We start from the raw sequence: 19441 nt of genomic DNA, 5'->3' as shown, positions 1-19441 counted from the left end.
AAATAAATCAGTTTAGACTTGAGAAAAAGAATAATTGATGCTTACAAAGCAGGATATGGATATAAGAAAGTTATCTAAGTATTTCCAAGTGTCAAGAACTGGAGTGAAAATATCATCAAGAAATCAAACAGAGCCACGCTGTGGAGAACACGCCTGGCAGAGAAAGGAACTGGAAGGTTTAATAGACCCAGAAAAGAAAACTAGTTGGAGATGTGCCTAAAAACCTCAGAACAACTGCCAAGACAGTATAAAAACAACCTAACCAAGTCAGTTGTCTCAAAGAAGCGAATCACTGGAACTCTACACAAGAATGGACTGTGAGGTTGCAGAACAAGGAAAGCCCCACTTTTACAGAAGAGACACCTTCAAGTCAGACTGAAGTATGCTAAAGACAACCTGGGGAATGATTATGCAATACTGGAATACACTTGAAGTCCGTCGTTTGATCAGATGACTTCAGAGCCACAGAGTGCTGCTTATGTTTGGAGAAAGAAGCCGGGCAACCCAAAGAATACCATCCCCACAGTGAAACACGGTGGTGGGAGTATTATGTTGTGGGGACGCTTCAGAGTTTCTGAAAAGGGAATCTTGTGGAAAGAAGGATATGTGAAGATTTCCAAAGGAAACATCAAGCAATCCGCAGCAAAACTGGTTCAGGGTCATTACTTTGTCTTCCAACATGATGAACCATAATATACATCGCTTTTCCAACACCAAAGAGAAAATTATTGATGGGCCTGCACAAAGTCCATGACTTGAATCATTAAAAATCTGCAGGATGAACTGAAGACTAAGGTCAATTCCAGAAGACCATCTTATCTGGAGGAGCTTGAGATATTCACCAAAGACGAATGGGCTGGGATTTTGAGACTTGTTAAAAACTACAACAAACGACTGCAGGACGTTATCCAGCTAAAAGGATGCACAACTGACTGTTAGCATCAGGGCAGCTAATAATTCTGACCCCGGTAGTTTCAGTTTATTTGTGACATTATTTTCCTTCTGTGTGAAAAAACCCCAGGATGTTTGGAACAGGTGTGTTAAAAATTACTTGTTCTGTTTAACAGGTCTTGGAAAATCCATGGGGAGGCTAATAATTATGTCCTCATCTGTACATACTAGGACTTAAAATTGTTTCATGATTTTCAAAAGGGCTGCCAAATGTTCATGACCAGTCCAGGGTGTACTTCACCACTCGCTGGCATAGACTTCAGTTCCCCTGTGACCCTGAATTGGATAAGCAGAAGAAAATGGATGGATGGATGGATGGATGGATGGGTGGGCTTTCAAAAGGGGTGAATAAACTCATTATGAAGCACTTTTAAGTCTCTGTATGCTAGTGTAAGCTTCTCATTCTCAGAGAACAAGTGTCCTTATATGACCCATGAGGCTTTTAACTGCAGCCATGGTCAGAACATCAATAATGGCCACTGGTCAAGTCAGATTTCCTCACATAACCTGACTGTAGGAGGGCAGCAGGTCATTGTAGCCTCACTCTGCATCGCAGCATCACGCCTTTAAATTTTTGTACAGAAAAAACAGAATAAAACAAACAAAAAAAAGGGGGATGCCACAAGCACTGATCTGGGTACAAGACCACCAGATAATAGGCATTCTCTCCACTCTCACACACACACCCACAAGGACAAGCACACTGAGTGACAATTTAGCCACGGCTCATTTAACCTACAGGCTGTGACCCCGAAGTAAGGTTCCCTACTGGGAGTTTTCACCAGGCCAAATTCTTGCTGAAGGACGAGAGCACAGAGGAAAGTGACGACGCACACAGTCAACCACATACTTCGTAGGCGTTCTAGCGAAAGAGGTGCCCATGATGCTCAAAGTTTCATAAATAGGAGCTCATTTTGTTCACACTTATGTACACTTCGGCCTAGCTGTAAATAAATACACCCTCGTGCTCCCGCTACCCATAACCACAAATAATGCGAATTTCCTTCCCTTTCTGCAACGTGGCAGCGAGTGATGCTCAGCAGTCACCCACACAGTTTGCAAAAAATACCCCCGATGCACATCCCTGCTCATCGCGGTGCATTTTCTCACCGTGCGGACAGAATAAGTCACTCTGCCACTAGAACAATGTCAAACACAATGCAACTCTGCACTCTCTGTGTCTCACACACACTCACACAGCAGTGCCCCCTCCTCTTGTTGCCAGCAGGCTAGTGGGAGATGTTAGTCAAAGGGGGAGGGGGTGTTGTGAGGATATGCTGAGTGTGAGTGTGGTGGGGGTCTTTGTGAGCGACAGAGGTAGGAGGAGAAGGACAGAGGGAGGGGGACATAGCGTTCTATTTCTCATAGACCAGCAGCTGCTGTCTATAGTGGAGAGAGAGAGAGAGAGAGAGAGAGAGAGAGGAAGAGGGAGGGCTGTGTGGCGTGAGGCAGTGCGTGTGCTCAGTGTTTAGGTGAATCCACAACCCTCTGGCTCACGAGGATAAAGGATCCACACAGAAAACAAGAGAGAGAGAGAGAGAGGGAGAGAAAAGCAGCGCGGGGACTTTGTCTTCTTCTTCCTCTTCTGGCATCCTCTGTGCTCTTTCTCCTCGCTTCATTTTCCCGCAAGCCGACAGCGACTGTTTTTGCTTCTTTTTTCCCTCCCATCCTTCCCTTTTGTTCTCTGCATCCATCTCCGTTTCACCTCGGTCCAGCAGAGGAGGCAGGAAGAGCATAGTCAGAGGCATCATCCTCCCTCCTGCACGCCGAGCCGGTAAGCTGAGCTCTTTTTTTTCCCCCTCTCCCTTCGTTTCACCTCTCACCAACGTTCTGTCCACTCAGCACAGGAAGGGGATCGGATAGTCCCACCCTTCACCTTAAAGAGAGGCTGGAGAAGGAGGATGGAGGAGGCATGTGGGTCAGGTTTTGGAGTGAGGCTGGTGGGTGACTTGGGTGGTTAGTTTTAGCAGGGTAGATGGACCGGATGGGAAAGACTAGCCTGGGTCAGAACCCCCCTGTGGAGTAAGGCGGGAGGAAGGGAGCATGTGGGGCTGGTCAACTGGGACTTGTCCTCTTTCACTGCAGTGCTTAGCCAGAGCGCCACAGTCACTGCCACAGTCATATACACATCTCTACACACACACACACACACACACACACACACACCATCAGGGATCTGCTCTGCATGTTGGAAACCATCAGGAGAGCTCATGTGTGCAAATTTCCTGTGAAGGTTGGTGGCTCGGTCATAGGACATATGTGACCTAGAACCATTGCAGCACATGCATTGTATATTACACTGAAACTGTGGGAACAATGTGGATAAATTGCATGCCAGGCATGGCCTCTCGCACATTGAGATCCATTCACCGCACACGCGTTATATCATCTAATTGTCGACGCGTACAAAAGGCGCCTGGCTTTATGCAGCGAGATGAGGTGTTTGAGGTTCAAGCTCAGGCCGGTCATTTCTGCAAACAGACCTGCTAAAAACAATAGCCTCAGAATTGCAACGCTGATCAGAAGGGGTGGGTGCATGCGACTGGAGTGGATAACAGGGAGGAGGGAAGGATGGATGGATGGATGGAGGGGAAAAAAACTGAATGGAAAGATGAATGAATGAGGGCTAAGGATGTTTGGACTTTTCAAATGTAGGAAAACAACTGGTGAATGAGAAAGGTGTGCATTTGGAGCAGAAAGAGTGAAGCTACCATGTGACTCTGCAGGTCTTCTTTTTGTGTGTGTGTGTGTGTGGGAGGGAGGGGTGATGTGTGGATGGACAGATGCATTTGAAGCAAGGTAGAAAGAGAAAGCATGTGTGTAAGAGTGGACTGAGATGAAAGGTGTGTAATTCCAAGTATGAGGCTGAATCCATGCCTGCTGCAGCCGCTAGGAATGTGGTTATGATTATGATAATGAATGACTCACTGTAATTTAAGTTTGCATGCATAAATTGGTTTGCATACCAATGTATGTATACCAATCATACAAATGACACACATGAATGCGTATGTGTGCGTGGCCAGTGTTCTATAATATATCTATATGTAGGACTTTATTATACTGTACAGGTGCATGCATACATATTTGAAAGTATGACATGTACAATATGTGATGTATTTATTAACAATTATTATATTTATCACTGTAGCACATGTAGTGACTGAGGTAAAACTGTATAAACAAATATATTTAACTAAAACATGTCTTTAACATTAGACAAAAACTGCTCAATGCGAATCAGTTTATTTATATCTATATATAAAGCATACCAATGTGTTAATCAAATTGTGTGTGTGTGTGTGTGTGTGTGTGTTTGCGTGCATGCAGGATTTTTCAGTCTGAGGTGGAATGGTGGCTGCTATGGTATTTACTCCGCTGTTGCTAGGACACTCCCTTTGAACATTTTAACGGAGCCTTTTCATTGGCTCGCCACGATGATGCAAGAATCCCTTACCCCAAATCTTTCCTGAGCGCCCATAGAAACATGCCCGTTTGCATTTCCCTCTGCTCTCCTCTCGCTCCTTCTCTGTCACTCTTTTGTCTCCCCCCCCCCCCCCCCCCCCCCACTTTCCCCCATATCTCTCCCCCATTCTCTCCCATATCTTTTTCTCTTTGTCTTCTTCTCTCTTCTTCATTATTGCTTAATTTATTAATTCCTTGCTCTCAGTAAGTCACTCCTCCCATCAGTCTTCATCAGCTTGCCACTTTCTGACACTTCCTTCTCTCTCATCCAGTCAAAATGCTCGCTGCAAAATGGTGTTGACAGTGTGCGGTGGTGGCTTCCAGCGCTGCACGATCACTCTCTCCTGCTGTCTTGCGGAGGATTAGCACTGTGTGTGTGTGTGTGTGTGTGTGTCTCACACTGTCCTGTTTCGTCTGTCCATGCGAGGTGAGGCATCATCAGGCTGTTTTCCATGTGTCAGGATTATTAGCCTCGACAAGGCAGAAGACAGGAATAGGGGCTTGGGTGTCACGGCGGAGGAGGTTCTCGTAATAGACATCACCTTATCTATTTTTGTCCTTTCTCCTCCACAATATGTGCAGTTATTGGTGTTCACCTTATCACTGCAATAACCTCAGGTTCACAGCCATACATTATTTCCTGTCATGTATTTCACTGTGGAGTCATGCAACCTTAACAGCTCCAGTCTGTTGGTTAGCACATGTTAAGGGAGTGGGGGTAGAAGATTAGGTTATTTAAGGTTAGGAGGAAGGAAAAAGGGGAAAGTATGAGTAATTGTAGTCTTGTTTTCCGATCTTCTCACTTTTGTAAAGTGTGAACAGAGTTTCTGCCTGAAAGAGTGTTTCGTCAAAACATTTTTGCACAGAATAGTGGCTAGTTAGCTAGTAGTAGCCTAGCCTAAAACAAGTGAAAGTCAGGGAAGTTAGTGATTACATCTCAAACATGCACTCTCTTATTTTGTAAGGTGTCTTCACACAAACATTTGTTTTATTTGTAGCTGTAAACTCAATGCTAGTACTAGCTAGTTAGCTAGCAAGCTTCCCAGAGACCAAGAAGCTCTCATAATAAATCGTCTAAGGGAGCAGTATTAAAAAGGTTTTGTGCAGTGTTGATAGTTTTTTACTTCATAACAACTGTACTGGCTGAAACTGGAGGCTCACCACTCTGATTGACAGGTTTATGACATAGGCTACTATAGCATATAATTAAAATAGCTTAACTGGACCTTGCTGCTGTCTATGTGTGTTGGAGCCTTTTTAATGAAATTATCCAACAAATGATAAGGTCTGCAATGAAGTACACATTCATACCCAAATTTCGCACTAAAATCCCTAGTTTAGTCACCGTGTTTGTCAGAATATACTTCTGCTTTGGAAAAGCTAACATGGTGGCAGTCAAAATGCTAATGTTGGGGCTTATAAATGCCATTGACATCTGGCTGCGTCTATCTTCTGGCTGACATCTTCTGTATGTTTGTGGCATTGTTGGAGTTTGTGCATATTAGTGTTGTCTTCAGTGTAGTATTAGTTGTGGCTGCAAAATGCAGCAGCTAGCATTTCAGTGACAGTCAAACTCTGAAACTGTCACTTCCAATAAGTGGACCAGTTGACATATTCAGTTTGACTACAGGACTCTGTTGAACTTCATGCAGTATGAAAGGAAGTACATGATATACATATTGTACTACATGTAAGTTTATTAAGAGAGCTATCCAAATCAAGTCACTGTGAATTTTCTGCTCATCCTCTCATGATGCTTTGAAATGGTTCTTGTCGAAGCCCAAATTGAAGCCCAGAATTAAACACTTGCCCCACCAGTGCCTTTGGAAAGCAAAACAGTGTTTTAAAAGTATATTTTGGCTTTTTGTTTTAAAGCATAGCCTTCTACGATGTCAAACAAACACGTGAAAGTACAACCATTCTCAGTCAATCCTTTTACTAAAGTACACCATCATCCATATGTTTGCCCATGTGGCCACACAAGCTTTCTCAAAATGTGTGACAGCCCACACTTTATCTCACCACTTCTAATCTATTTGACTTCCCTGCCCATCTGTCCAACAGCAACATCTGTCACTTCAACATCTGTCACTTGAGCTCTCACGCTTGCATTTGAGGTCTTCTTTTGTTATCATTTGAGTTCAGAGGTCAGATTGGTGTCATAGACAGAGCTGAAATAATTGAGGAATTTGAGATTTGAGCTGTCTCTAGCCGCTAATCTTGTAGTATTTAATCCAGTATTGTCAGGAATTATGGATTACTTCCTGCGAGCAGAGATGATCCTGTTAAAGGGGCATTGGGTGGAGGAACAGAGGGTGTGGGACGAGAGGTGTAGGCGTAGGATGCTGGAGGGCAGTATGAAAGAAGAGCGTTTACTAAATCCAGTATTAGTCAGAAAACTCTTGTGAGATAAAAGACAAAATGTAAATACCACCATTATTAATTCAGTCTTAAAGTCTTAGGACTCTTAAGTAGCTTGACAAACTGGAACATATGCATAGTTTCCTTTCTTGCTGAGAGTAATTTGTAAAGATAGACAACACTTTTATGTTTGTAGAGTAAAGTCAGATTCAGGGTCTTGGTCTGGATTCACGCCTAAGACAGGGATTATGTGAATTTAAACAATACAGAGGCTGCACTTTGACACCATCCTACAAAAAAGTCAGCATAGATTATGCTTAGGTTGAATTCGTCCAAAAGTGCGCACGAACAGGAAAGAGAGCCACAGCAAACATCACCACAAAGAGAAACAAGTGAAAAAAACAAACCAACCCCAAAGCCCATCAAAGATTTAAAAAAGCACAGACGAGAAATACAAACATTGGCTGCTGTGGGCAGTTATAAATGTTTTCAACACTCTACTGCAAAGAAGTTTTTTGCCTATCATGATATTTAGATTCTCTGTGGCTAAGCTAGTAGACCACCAACAGCACAAACATCAACACAAGCAGCCGTTGGGCCTGCAAAGGTCCATGTAGCACCTACAGACTATCAAGACACAATAGCTTTGTATTAACAATGAAAACTAGTGGAAACACTAACATGTGTGCCCACATATAACAAAAACTCCTTACCACTCTCTCTTAAGGTTTCGAATGAATACGCCAACAAATTAGTTGATTTCATTCGTATTGGTAGTTCTCAGTCATATTCTGCAAAGTCATTTCCAGAACAGGAAAAAAGATACAGTTTGGGTTTTGAAATCAAAATCAACTCCAAAGCATCAGCAAACTATTGCTTATTTTTCCGATAACGTTCATATTCAATAAACTTAGTCTCGCTCCATATATTGCTCATGGTCGTCCATGTAAACCAACAAGACTAAAAAAAACGTGTCCTCAAAGGACTTGCTAAAGACTTGCTAACAAGATAAGAAATTTTGTTAGTTAAATGAAATCAACGCGTTCAACTTGTTTTAGAGTAATTCAGGTGTTCTTCAGGAATTTTCTCACGACATTTCGAAACGAACAGGAGAAATTATAAGAACTTTAAGGCCCATTAGAGGGTAAAAAATCTCGACTAACAAGTTATCAAAAGGGCTAATGTAACACGTCCTGAATTCATCCACTAAATCAGTAAAAAACTAGATTCAGGAGCCAGTGAGATTTAATTCTTTGTGACTAGGGAGCCGGGATCTGATAGGTCATCGATATTGCTTTATTCTCAATGCTTGATTGCACTTCTGAAAACTGCTGCGAAGTCTTATTAAACTCTGTTATCATCCTTGTTATGGGTGTTCTGCTGAAACTCTTTGAAATTTGTGCTGTTAAATCCGGGAAGACACAGAGACGAGCCACAGTGAATCCTCTCCAGCTTCTAACTTCGACATGACTTGGCTTGTCAAACTCGTTTTCTTCTGTGGTAGCGAAAGATGATGTAATCAGATTACTTTAGTTACGCTCACCTTGGGTTTACAATAACACCGTGGTCTGTTGTCTGTTGATGAGAACAATGAGCCTCCACTAACACCAACGAAAAGTCCAATTGCTCACCCTCTGGTCATATTTAAGGTCAATAAATGAAAGGTGAAATCAATTTATGCTGGTGGGAGGCTAAAGAGAGCAGAGCGAGGGGAGAGGAAGCAATACTGTGTTGCAATTAGTGTGTAAAAAGTGAAAGACAAGTTATCTACTCTGCAATGGCTCTAACTTCCTTTATAAGGTCTGCTATAAGGCTATATCCTAATGTTTGGTTCGAGGCTAAAGGTAAATATACTTACTGTGGAGTGGAACACTTTCCCTGTGAGAGAAGAATGACTCAGTGATTGTGTATTTACTTTAGCAGCCATTATGCGCAGCGTAATCGAGCATGTCTTTGATCGTTGCTTAAACCTCATCCCTTCGTTTACTCTTTCTTAATTGTTAGCATGTAGCCTACAGCTAGAAAGCAAATGGTTCTACTTCCAAAACCAAAAGACCTTTTCAGTACCAAACTACATTGTTGTGTAAGGGTACACGTTATGGTAAAAAGCATTTACTTACAGTTTGGAAATCCTTAGTGAAACTACATTGGAATTTAGGATAACTTTAGGAGCTCTTTCCTGGGAAGGTTTACACTTCAGCAATGAGACAAGACACCATTACATTGCCACATCCGGCAATTACTTTTGTCAAAGACTTACAGTTTATAGCATAAACATAAAAATAATATAATTTAAAAAAACACAACAACATTAAAACTTGCCCAATATTGCACCAGTTTACCTTGTACTGCCAAAACAACTTTAGATCCATCTAGGCATGGATGTGGGGCCTCGGGGATGTACTAGGATGTAGGCAGCTGGACCTGAAGGTGGTACTGGAATTTGGAGGTCCGGTGAGTGTCCTGGATTCTCTATTGTGTTCCTCAGGCCATAGGACAGTGTTTGCATTGTGGTGTAGAGCATTCGAAAGGCTGTGCCATGACAGGGTTAATGGGTGGAGTTTGACCTAGTCCCAACAAAGCTTTTAATTCAGCTGCACTCAAGGTTCAAACCCCGATGGGAGAGTTTGGACTTCGTTAGTTTTTTCCAGAAAAAAGAAAGCATTTCCAAACCATGATTAACATTCTGAAAACTTTAACCCAACACATGACCTATCCCTAAACCGAGTACTACTGTTTCATAAAACCAGTAAAAACTGAAGATGAAGAAGAAAAAAAAATCCAGCTAAGCCTGGAAATTCACTTCCAAGGCATGATAAAATTTTGATTAGCAGGCAGCATGAACTAAGCTGGCTGTGACTACTTTTGGTTATGTACAGCATATTTCTGTTTCTTTTAATGCAGTCTTCACTCAGTTGATGATACTGTGTAGCCTCTGTTATCACTGTAAAGCTGGACAGGTGGGCAACAGTAACTATGGCAGATCTTAGTAAATGTCACTGCTGCTTGTGTGTGTGTGTGTGTGTGTGTGTCCTTCCATGGGCAAACTAAGATGCTGGCAGCCATACTTTTATACTGTGTTTGATCAGGCTTGCCAGATTGTACACAGAAACTCCCCCCCCCCCCCCCCCCCCGCCCCTCCGCCAATATGCACATAGACACTGAGATATCCTCACTAATTAGTTTAGCAAGGATTTGTACGACTGTATATATCACTCTTTTTTAATACATCAAACAGCACTGAAAGAAGCTTTTAAGTCCAAAATAAATCACCGGACAGAAATAAACCAGGAAAACAGCCAAGAGCTCAAACTTTCACACCAGGGATCCACCAACATGTCCCAAATGTGCTCTCTTTTTTGTCTGTTCTTATCCTCTTCCATCAGTTTCTCTTTTTTTCCATTCTTTGTGTCAGCTTGAGCCCATACCTCAGACTGCAGCCAGTCTCCTACATTTAAGAGCCTCTGCCCCTCCCAGTGGGACGGGGAACGGTGAAACACCCACCGCATCCTCTGCCATGTGAGACACACTGCAGCACGGTGTGCACAGCAGAGGTGTCAAGGTCTGCTGGCAGACTTTGATGCTAAATATAGATTGGCTCTGTGTACATAAAGGTCAAATTGGGGTTAGAGGTCACCTTGTTCATTTATTCTCTGTGGCCATGTTCCAATGGAGTGAGACACATAATATCTCCCAATTCCAAGCATCACTATTACTGTCAGTTTACCATCAGCACGAGCTCTGGCCTCTTCTCACTCTCCTTCTTGGTCTCTGCATTATGCAGTCTGACATCAAGGTGCATTCATGTTAGCTGTTTTTTAGCAATAAGTGATGCATTTGCTACACTAATGTCATTTTCAGTTAACAGAGAATTTATATTTATAGAGAATTTATATCCAGATTTAAAGCCTGCTTAGGGGCTCTGTGTCATTTAGGTTGGAGTTTAAGGAGCTTTTATTTGTAAAGTTTCACTTTCAGGTATGTGCACTGCTCCTTCCATCCGCTTCATGTTGCCTTCATTTGCCATTTGGAGCAATTTTTCTTTTACTATTTTTATGCACTTGCACAGGAGGATGACGTTTCCATTTTTAGGCACCTCTAATGGGCTCAGTCGCTTTTGCAAACGCAGCACAACTGCCAGTAGACACCAGATCTGCTGGAATCTGCTTTGCTGTTTTGTGCTAAGGAAAAATTGGGCAAGATGTGCATCCGTGGAAATCACTTACCCGGAACTCAACATCAAAGATGGCGCTGAACTCTTCTCTAATTTCCTCTACTTAAGCAAACAGCAAAAATTGTGCAATCAGAAGCATTTTTATCAGGCATGCAGACTTCATGAAATTTACTGTACTGTCAATTTCTCAGTATTTATTTGTCAATAGGGCATCCTTCTGCCCATGCCATAGCTTCTGTTTGATGAAGGTGAATAAGACAATAGATACTGCTTATATACTGGAGCTGGATCACAACTAGAGAGTTTGGAGTTTGAGGCTCAAGATAAGGAAGAGTTTTGGTGCTCGAGTGCTACTTGAAAACAATTATTGTTAAAGAACAGAACAGTGGCTAGTGGGTGCAGGCAAAGAGGGAAGTGGACTAAAATATACAGCCAGACGTGGAATGAGTGGAATGAAAGAGTGAAGGAGAGTTGAAGGGGAGGGGAGTATCACAAGACAGCGAGACTCCAGGGACTTGACTTCAAACTGCCTTTACGTACCGTTTTATAGTAGTCCTCGTCCTTGTGACATTCACTCTCTGTGTTTTACACACACTGTGTCTCTCGCTGCCTCTCTCACTTAAATCCCCTGACTTGACTACACAAGTCAACAATGATAAAGAAATTATACAAAAACCAAATAAATATTTAAAAAGAGATTAAGTTATTTAAGGTATTAAGTGGAGAAGATAGTAACAGAATTTTTTTGTGTTAAAAAAGGAAGCTCTGTTAAAAGCTTTAACCAAATCACATTTACGCCCATAAGCAAAGACAGTTTTTGTTTGGCAGGATTTTTGTCTATAGCCAGTCTTGAGCATCAGTATTATGGGATATTTCATTTTAATATTAAACACAAAATCTCTGTGTGTTTGTTTCTTTGTCTACAAACTCCTGCTTGACCACCAGGAGTCCAGTAAACAAACTTTGCACACAGATAGAGCTTAGGCCCCTGAAGGTTCTCATCTACATCACGCATTAGGATGTCAATATGCTGCCTAGCAACCACCTAGTAACAGGCTAAAATAACCCATTTTTAGCATATAAAGAACATCTACTGCTTGTAGTTTTTCATTTTTGTCAGTGAGGCTTAGTATTGTCAGTTTGCCAACTGCACAAACAGGCCTAACAATGGTTGGGTACATTTTTAGAGTCATATTAGAATATTGTATTGATGACTTACAAAAACAGGTTGAAGCATGTGATGATCTCCTTTTTAACTACATTTTAAAACCATGCTCATCTTCTACCCATGCTTCCTTACTGGTCAAAACAATTTTCAAATACAGTCATATTTTAGCACCTGTGAAGCTGAAATTTTTAATCTAGTTATAACAATGCAATTACGATAAAGCACGCCTCATTTGGTCCAGATAGGGTGGACAGAGGTCAGCTGAACAGGTAAAACAAAGCATTCGACTGGTTCTTACAACCAAAATTTTAGGTCCATAAGATACATTATTACTCAGTGTAATTAAAGTCCATCCTGACTGATGTAGATGATGTTGATTCAGCCAAATGCACGCTCACTGCATGTGGAGGCATCTGCTCTAATGCTCACGCTGTTCACGTCTATCCTTGCAGTTATCGTCACATGTAAAAACACAAACATACACACTCTCCTCTGACCTATATAAAACACAGTGCAAGCAGTCCATCAAGAACAAAGAGCGCCAGCATGCACGCACGCATATTCTGTCTGTCTTTGTTTACAGGTAGTGGGTGGTGGGGAGTTCTAGAAAAGGGGGTTCAATGGGGGAGGGGGACCACAATAACTAACTACCACACACACACACACACACACACACACACGAGCCCCCCTGCGAGTGCATGTAGAACCCTAAAAGCCTATCCTGTTCTCTTTGATGGCAGCTAATTGGCATCCCGCAACACAAATACAGATAACAAGAGCTCGCAGATACATTCCTTTATGTCCTCTGACAGCCGAAGCACAGAGACAAAACCGCTATTAAAACTGATATATAAAGCTGTAATTTTTCCAGATCTGCTTTGCCAAGTTTGAAAATGCCCCGGAGCCAAGTCATGGTATTCAAATATTAATGACCACATTAAATATAAGGCATATATTAATCTGTGCTGAGAAAGAAAAGAGAAAGAAACTACAGAGGAGAACTCAATTTAATTCCCAAGATTTTCCCATGTTCAACGCTTCAGCAAAACGAGCTGCCGCAGCAAAGGCAAATACACATCAGGTGTTTTTTTTATCCACCTCTGAACAAATAAGCTATGAAATCCCCCAGTCGCTGCCCCACTTCTTTATTTCACTTGAGAAAAGATCACACTGAAGGATGTTCCACTGTAGAAACGGATTCAAGTGCAACTTAAACGAGCCGCACATCTGCCTGCCTGCCATTTTTTTCTGCCTCTCATTATATCCTCTTTTCTTTGTCAGCAGCGCAGACTCACAATGCTCATTTGCAATCGGCCTTTCACGAGGCACCGTGCTCTCCTCCGGACTGGTGTGTGTGAAAGAGAGCGAGAGAAGGGGGAGGGGTAGCGGTGGAGAATCGTAACCTCCTCCTTTGATTTCCATCCCTCCTTTGCACTCCATCTTTTGCTCTCACACTCAGCCTCTCTCTTCTTTTCATTCTCCATCCCACCTCACTTCAAGGAGGGACAGCGGTATCTATTATTGTATATGAATGTGGATGGGGAGGGCCTGAGGCAAATTGGCTGTAACATTCCTTCAGTGGTCAATCTTTGGTGATGGTCTGGCCTTGTCTGACGCTGCTACCTCCCATTCTGCTCCTGGAAAAGTCTCTTTGTCTCCTCTCGTGTCCTCACACACTGCTTGGGCTCTCAGCAGGGTTCAGCGGCCATAGCCAGAGCTGTACCTGTTTCTCTCCAAACCTTAACTTTGAAGCGTTAATAGATCTTTAAAGCTTCATCTAAACACGCTGCCTGACTGTTAAACACACACCTCACTTGTGCACTTGAATGCAAAGTGTTTCCTTACTGAGGCGTGTAAGTTATTTTGAAAGAATTCACACACACAACATCAACTATTCAGCCATTTTTGCCCTTCCTTCCTGCTTGTAGGTGCATGACGGGTTTCTGTGGGCTGTATGAGAAGTTGACATGCCACGCAGTGGTCAAAGTTCAACCAATCTGACAGTGTGAGGAGCTCCCAGAGCACTTCAACATACAAGAGCTCCACGAGGATGATGCAAGCCCAGCATCACTCTGGTTGTCTCAGTAAAATAGCCAGCGGTATTTTTTTGACAGGCTTTTTGGATTCTTGGAGAAAACAGGCGTTTTACTGAGAAAGATAATCTCCATGAAGTGACGCCACTTTTGATCTTCAAAGCTTGAATGCAATCAGCACTGAGACTAACGAACTACTTGAGCGTCATCGTCGCTAAGCTGCTGTGCTCACTGTCACGGTGTTTAATATCGCTTGCGGTCATGTTTAGCCACTTGTTAGCAAACTCCTTTCTGGGACACATAACACCTTTGAAATTTACAGGTCAATTATTTACCTACATATTTAATGTTGTAGTGCAAAGCTTAAAAAAGTCACAGGTTTGAGGTCTTCTCTTTCTAGATGAAGAGAACTGGAAGTACAAAATGCCAAATTTCTTGGTTTTAGGATTTTGAGACACATGCTCCGTTACTTTTTGCGCGAGATCGAAATTAGCAGCCATGATCATAGAGACTACTTACAATTAATGTTAGTATAAAAAAAACAGATGTATCCTGTGATACCACACTTATCTGCATCTGGCAAGAAAGGACAAACGAGAAAGTGAACAAGTCAAAATTGCAGGTGGTGAGAAGTGAATGATTGGCTGCATAAAAAAGAAGGTTGCAGAAAAAGTGGAATCTGTGAATCTTCTAATCTGTGTCTTCTCCTGCCCCACCTATAATCCTCTAGTCTGAGTCTCTACATATCAGCTGTCAGGTTGCTGAAAAAAGCAGCTAGAGTGCATTTAGACACTGTCCCCTCCAGCTGGCTCGTCTAACAGTGTCTGCCATCTGGAGACGGCAGAGTAGTCTGATATTTGATTAACATGACACTGATTCACGATGAGGCTCATGAAGGGCAAAAAGACGAGTATTCATTGATTTGTTTTGACCGTTTCCAAATGAGGACGGAATGATTAGCACTTCATAAAAATTTGTTCCCAAATTGTGTTAAACAGAAACACAAATTTTTCAAATAGCTTTTCCTAACCTCATTTTTTGGGGGATGCTTACATTATTTTACTTTGAACATAGAAACGAAATTATTTCACAAAAACCAAAATCTACCAGGGTCAAAATTATTAGCTTATTGCTAATATACAGTTGTGTATCCTTTTTGCTGGATAACATCCTGCAGTTGTTTGTTGTAGTTTTTATTTGTAGTCTCACAAATGTTTCCTGAGCAATCCCAGCCCAGTCTTCTTTGGTGAATCTCTCAGGCTCCTCCAGATGTGCTGGTCTTCTGGCATGACCTTGGTCTTCAGTTCACCCCACAGATTTTTAATGATTCAAGTCAGGGACTTTGTGCAGGCCAGTCCAGAACTTTTACTTTAATCTTCTGCAGGTAGCTCTTCACCAATTGCATGTTTTGGGTCATTATCGTGCTGGAAGGCAAAGTGACGACCCAGAACCAGTTTTCCTGCTGACAGCTTGAGGATTTCTTTTAAAATCTTCACGTCCTTTTTTCTTTATGATTCCTTCCACTTTGTCGAGATTTCCAGTTACAGAAATCCTAAAGCGTTTCATTGTAGGGATGCTGCTCTTTAGCTTGTACACCTCTCCCTTCTTTCTCTAAACTTAAGCAGCACCTCCCTGGCAAAAAAAAAAAAAAAGCTTTATGAGCATCAACAGTTCTCAATTTTAAACTAATTTATGTTGTTTTTGCCGTGATGCTTTCTCAAGCTTCAGCCCAAACCCTTGCTGAAGTTTTTATACTGTGTGTAAATAGTAGATAACGCTCAGTTTGACCTTGATTTCACGAGCTTTGAGCATTACAAAGTTAAAGCACATCATTGCACAGTGCTGGTTCATGCTATTGCTCAATAAAAAGGTCTGTTTTTTCAGGTGGCTAATTATAATGACCCTGGTAGTTTTTGTTTCTGTGTCCAAATATAAACAAGTTATGCTTTCTAAAGAAAACTAGTACGATTAGAAAACAAATGTGGCCAATAATTTTGTCCTCTGTATATATATTAACACTGTAATAACACAGATCAGATTTGTGTAAGTAAATTCATCCATAAAGTTAATCATATGAATTATTTGCTCAAATCTTGAAACAGTTTTACGAAATTTTGTGCGTGACATGCTAGATAGCATCCTCATCTTACTGAGTCCCTGAGACCATTTTTCCTTCATTTTTACTCATCTGTATAAAAAAATAAACTAAATGTATTTACTTAAATGTTAATCAAGCACATTAGTCATGAGGACCATTTTTACGCCTCCTGTAACACTGCAGTATTACTCACTTAGTGGTGATTGGATTTTGAAATGAAAAGTTGTGCACTATAAAGGTGGATGCATCTTAAACCCTCGAGCTGTAAATATAAACATGTATGCTGGAAGTAGAGATGAAAACTGAAGTTTGTGCATGGTGAGAAAGCAAACAAGTGGCATGTAGCTTTAATGGAAAAGTGGACCATTTGATTAGCAATTAGCAGATTTAAAAAAATAGTTCTCCATCAAAGTGTGTACTTGAGGCCCTCAAGCAGGGGTAAAATTAGATATCTATTCTTGTCTGGTAAAGGCTCAAATAGTTACAGCTGCAACAAAAAGGGCTCGTGTGAGAGCTCCACAGTTAGGAGCAAGAATAAAGTTCACAATAAGTCTGCAAACTTAAACTGCGCTTGTTAAGTGGATAAATGTGTAAAGGCTACTCACTGAGTTTTCTGTCTGCACCGAGCTGCAAACTCACCAGATGTGACTTTGCATATTAAATTCTTCTACAGTAAAGACGACAGTTTAACACAGATGAACACTAAACACTGCCACAACACATTTAATCTGTGGTTTTTACATATAGCGCCTGTGGATTGGGCTTTAGTCTCTTGGGTTTAGTCTCCTTTGAAAGGCTTGACCTTTGCCCTTTCACTGACAGAATAAACATTAGACTCCTGAATTAGTCCATGACTCCCCGATAAGGTAGAAGACGCGATTCCATGATTGCACAGCACTTTAACACTGCTACAGGAAAGTAAATGCTTTGGTGTCCCCTCGTGCTCCAGATATTGAGCGAAGTCCATCTATCCATCCCACCTCATTGATAACACCAAACTGTGCGTTGCCATGAGAATAAGAGGCTGTGTTTCCCTGGCAACTATTCTGCAGATATCCTGCCTTCCTCCTGTCTGCACTCTCCCCTGATTCAATTCAATTCAATTTTATTTATATAGCTCCAAATCACAATGACAGTCACCTCAAGGCGCTTTATATTGTACAGTAGATTGTACAATAATAGATACAGAGGAAAACCCAACAACCATGTGACCCCCTATGAGCAAGCACTTTGGTGACAGTGGGAAGGAAAAACTCCCTTTTAACAGGAAGAAACCTCCGGCAGAACCAGGGTCAGGGAGGGGCGGGGCCATCTGCTGCGACCGGTTGGGGTGAGAGAAGGAAGACAGGATAAAAGACATGCTGTGGAAGAGAGACAGAGGTTAATAACAGATATGATTCAATGCAGAGAGGTCTATTAACACATAGTGAGTGAGAAAGGTGACTGGAAAGGAAAAACTCAATGCATCATGGGAATCCCCCGGCAGCCTACATCTATTGCAGCATAACTAAGGGAGGATTCAGGGTCACCTGGTCCAGCCCTAACTATATGCTTTAGCAAAAAGGAAAGTTTTAGCCTAATCTTGAAAGTAGAGATAGTGTCTGTCTCCCAAATCCAAACTGGAAGCTGGTTCCACAGAAGAGGGGCCTGAAAACTGAAGGCTCTCCCTCCTATTCTACTTTTAAATACTCGAGGAACAACAAGTAGGCCTGCAGAGCGAGAGCGAAGTGCTCTAATAGGGTGATATGGTACTACAAGGTCAATAAGATAAGATGGGGCCTGATTATTTAAGACCTTGTATGTGAGGAGCAGGATTTTGAATTAAATTCTGGATTTAACAGGAAGCCAATGAAGGGAAGCCAAAACAGGAGAAATATGCTCTCTCTTTCTAGTCCCTGTCAGGACTCTTGCTGCAGCATTTTGGATTAGCTGAAGGCTTTTCAGTGAGTTTTTTGGACATCCTGATAATAATGAATTACAGTAGTCCAGCCTGGAAGTAATAAATGCATGAACTAATTTTTCAGCGTCACTCTGAGACAGGATATTTCTAATTTTAGAGATGTTGCGCAAATGGAAGAACGCATTCTTACATATTTGTTTAATATGTGCATTGAAGGACATGTCCTGGTCAAAAGTGACTCCAATGTTCCTCACAGCGTTACTGGAGGCCAAGGTAATGCCATCCAGAGTAAGAATCTGGTTAGATACCACATTTCTAGGCTTTTCAGGGCCGAGTACAATAACCTCAGTTTTATCTGAATTAAGAAGCAGAAAGTTAGCGGCCATCCAGGTCTTTATGTCTTTAAGACATTCCTGCAGTTTAACTAATTGGTGTGTGTTATCTGGCTTCATGGACAGATAGAGCTGGGTGTCATCTGCATAGCAGTGAAAATGTATACTATGTCTTCTAATGATGCTGCCTAGGGGAAGCATGTATAATGTAAACAGAATTGGTCCTAGCACCGAACCCTGTAGAACTCCATAATTAACCTCAGTGTGTGAAGAGGACTCTCCATTTACATGCACAAACTGGAGTCTGTTAGATAGATATGATACAAACCACGGCAGCGCAGTACCTGTAATACCTACAGCATGTTCTAATCGCTCTAATAGAATATCATAGTCAACAGTATCGAACGCTGCACTAAGGTCTAGCAGGACAAGCACAGAGACGAGTCCACTGTCAGAGGCCATAAGAAGATCATTTGTAACCTTCACTAAAGCTGTTTCTGTGCTGTGATGAGCTCTGAAACCTGACTGAAACTCTTCAAATAAGCTATTCCTCTGCAGATGATCTGTTAGCTGTTTGACAACTACTCTTTCAAGGATTTTTGATATGAAAGGAAGGTTGGAGATTGGCCTATAATTAGCTAAGACTGCTGGGTCTAGAGATGGCTTTTTAAGTAAAGGTTTAACTACAGCCAGCTTGAAGGCCTGTGGTACAAATCTCTGATGAGATTCGATGATGCAATGGCAGCAGCAGCAGTGTTAATAGTTACACCAGTCAGCGGGTAAGAGTGCTGGAGGTGTGCAAGACGCTCAGTCAGTAAGATGAGCTTAACAAGCTTAAATGAAGACATAAAAATGGAAAGAAGAAAGCAAGAAGCACCATTCACGGGCTCCCAGACTGAACAGATTGTTAAGCGTCTGTATTTTAAATGGTATTACTCCATCAAAACCACCCTGGGACA

At 41.9% G+C, this 19441-nt stretch overlaps 1 protein-coding gene across 3 annotated transcripts in view; it reads left to right on the top strand.

Moving 5' to 3' along the window:
• Positions 1-2359: 2359 nt before the first annotated feature.
• The window catches only part of fam49al (family with sequence similarity 49 member A, like), a 39971-nt gene continuing 22889 nt past the window's right edge, over positions 2360-19441 (top strand). For 2 of the 3 annotated variants that reach the window (XM_086279384.1, XM_086279381.1), the window contains exon 1: positions 2361-2725. The gene's annotated coding sequence lies outside the window, so the exon portion shown is untranslated. Of the gene's footprint in view, positions 2726-19441 lie in introns of all 3 variants that reach the window. The other variant, XM_086279382.1, reaches the window with a different exon arrangement.

The sequence above is a fragment of the Aulonocara sp. 'chitande type north' Nkhata Bay genome, linkage group LG22, assembly GCF_057382095.1.
Source record: "Aulonocara sp. 'chitande type north' Nkhata Bay isolate Kocher_YH1m ecotype deep benthic linkage group LG22, A_spYH_male_GT1.1, whole genome shotgun sequence".
NCBI classification, from domain to species: domain Eukaryota; kingdom Metazoa; phylum Chordata; class Actinopteri; order Cichliformes; family Cichlidae; genus Aulonocara; species Aulonocara sp. 'chitande type north' Nkhata Bay.
The sequence above is the reverse complement of the archived record's forward strand: the minus strand, read 5'-3'. Positions and strand labels throughout refer to the sequence as shown.